Source organism: Mus pahari, chromosome 15 (assembly GCF_900095145.1).
Source record: "Mus pahari chromosome 15, PAHARI_EIJ_v1.1, whole genome shotgun sequence".
Classification (NCBI taxonomy): Eukaryota; Metazoa; Chordata; class Mammalia; order Rodentia; family Muridae; genus Mus; species Mus pahari.
Window position 1 is genome coordinate 24871237 of NC_034604.1, and position 2870 is coordinate 24874106.

At 42.2% G+C, this 2870-nt stretch overlaps 1 long non-coding RNA gene across 1 annotated transcript in view; it reads left to right on the top strand.

The window, feature by feature from the left end:
- LOC110332850 overlaps positions 1-659 on the top strand; it is a 23495-nt gene extending 22836 nt beyond the window's left edge. The window contains exon 4 of the long non-coding RNA XR_002381042.1: positions 541-659. This is a non-coding gene — a long non-coding RNA (uncharacterized LOC110332850). The remainder of the gene's footprint in view (positions 1-540) is intronic.
- The last annotated feature ends 2211 nt before the right edge of the window (positions 660-2870 follow it).

Sequence of the window (2870 nt, forward strand, 5' to 3'; positions counted from 1 at the left end):
CCCCAATGGAGGAGCTAGAGAAAGTACCCAAGGAGCTGATGTGGTCTGCAACCCTATAGGTGGAACAACAATATGAACTAATCAGTACCCCTAGAGCTCGTGTCTCTAGCTACATACGTAGAAGATGGCCTAATTGGCCATCATTGGGAAGAGAGGCCCCTTGGTCTTGCAAACTTTATATGACCCAGCACATGGGAAGCCCAGGGCCAAGTAGTGGGAGTGGGTGGGTAGGGGAGCAGGGGCGGTGGGGGGGGGGTGTATAGGGAACTTTTGGGATAGCATTTGAAATGTAAATAAAGAAAATAGTAATAAAAAAAAGAAAGAAAAAGAAGAGATATATATTGAATGCGGTATGAGGAAGCCTTGATGACTGCGGGATGAAGACTGGGATTTAGGTATCGTATCTAGGGTACATTAAAAACAAATATTCACCCCATGGCACTTAACTGTCATGTTTATCTCTGTATGTGTGTAGTTTAGCACTGAACATGCAATTGTTTCTAGACTTACATGTGTGATATCTGTGTCTTTTTTTTTTAGATTCCAAACTACTACAGGAATGGACATTTGCGATTCAACATCACCACTGAGTAGGAACCATTGAAGTAGGATCTGTCACATGATTGGATGGAAGAAAATGGAAGAAAGAATTTTCAGCTCCAGCTGTAGTATAATTAATATCCTAGATGTGGCATGTTACTCTTCCATGTTACCTTCACCAGTTCTCTACTGCTGTGAAGATACACCATGACCATAATGAATCTTATAAGAGAGAGTATCTAGTTGAGGCTTGTTAACAGTTCCAGAGGCTTCGCTTATTATCATCATGGTAGGCAGCATGGCAGCACAGAGGCAGACATGGTAGCTGAGCATTCTACATTCAGATCCACAGGAGGCATGAAGAAAGAGAGAGACACTGGGCCTGGCTTGGTCTTTTGAAACCTCGAAGTCCACCCCTGGTGCTATACTTCAATAAGGCTACAACGACTCTAACAAGGACACACCATATAATCCTTCTCAAGTAGTGCCACTCTCTGATGACTATGCCATTTTATTCAAATGATCATATGTCCCTCCCTGAGTCCTTAGGCTTGTAGCCATAACAAAATGCAAAGCTGCATTCAGTTCAACTAAAGTTCCAAATAATCTGTAGTAAAACTCAGCACTGTTTAAAAGTTCAAAGTCACTCCTGAGACTCATAGCAATCTCTTAATTATAACCCTCTGTAAAATCAGAATAAAAAAGCATATCACCACTTTCTAATATATAATGCCACAGAATATACATGCTATTCCAAAGTGGAGGAACAAAGAAGCAGCAAGGAAATATCGGACCAAAGCGAGACTAAAAACCAGCAGGACACACTTTAAATTTCACATCTATGTTCTGATAAAAAAGTTACTCTTCAGAACACTATCTCATTGTAGTTTTGTTAACCGTAACACACTTCTCTTTTTGCCTGCTTCTACACTCAGTTTGAAGCTCTTCTTGGCAGGTATCCCATGACTTGGGGCAACCCCAACATCTTGGAGTTGCAAGGGAAATTCAGGCTTCACCTTTACAGTTTCATGCAATGGCCTCTCTGGGCCTCCATAAATGGATACCTTTGACACATGCCTAGCCTCAGAGCCTTTCCTTAGCTGTAGAGGGAAAGTCTACAGGCCCTTTCTTGTATCTTTAATGGTAAAGCCATAACTATTTGGCTGAGCCTGCCAAGTTCGGCTACTTGCTGGGGCTGAAGCATGGCTCCCTCACTCAGTTACATCTGCATCAGCTTTCTGGTTATGCTGGTTTCTCTCACGGCTTTACATTTTCTTGAGTTATTTTTCAGGAGTTGGAAGCTTAGTTGGGTGGGTTCTTGCCCTGGGTTTGCCTCTCCTTTTATTCTATTTAACATCAGACTTTTCTTGAAACTTTTTATCCTTTGAGCACCACCAGACTTAACTCCATTACACTTTCTGCTCTTCATTTCCTTCTCAAAATGTACATTTTCTTTTCTTTTCTTTTCTTGCACAGCTTGCTCCTTTTCATTACAGACCTACCTAAGAGTAGCCACTGATAAAGCTGCATGTCAGTAAATGGAAACTCTTCAATTTAGCCTCAAGCAGAATTTTTTTTTCTTGGTTTTTCGAGACAGGGTTTCTCTGTATAGCCCTGGCTGTCCTGGAACTCACTTTGTAGACCAGGCTGGCCTCAAACTCAGAAATCCAGATTTTTTTTTTTTTTTGACAAGGGTAGAAAGCAGCTACATTCTTCACTAAACTATCACACGATCAGTCTTACCCCTCTGAAATCTCTTGCGCTATGCCATCCTAATCTCCATTGCCTTCTGCAATACTGTTTTCCTTGAATCTACTAGCATGGCCACTAAAATATTTACCCGCTTTCCTGACCCAAAGTCCCAATTTCCGCATTCAGCCAATGAGCAGCATGGTCAGGACTGTCGCTGCAGTAGCTCTAATCCTGGTACCAATGTCTGTCTTAGTATTGTATGATTAGGAAGAGAAACCATGGCCACAGCAACACATAAAATAAAGCATTTAAATGAGCCCTGCTTACAGGTTCAAACATTTTGTCCATTACCATCATGGCAAGCATCGTGGCAGCACACAGGCAGATATGGTCCTGCAGAAGCAGCTGAGATTTCCATATCTGAATCTACAGGCAGCAGACAAAGAGAGCCACCGGGCGTGGCTTGGGCTTTTGAAAGCTCACAGTCTACCCACCCCTGGTCACTCACTTCCTCCAACAAGGCCACAAGGACACCAATAAGACTAAATCTCCTAAACTTTCTCAAGTAGTGCCACTCCCTGATGACTAAGCGTTCAAATATATGAGCCTACTCTTATTCATATCACCACAGATATTAA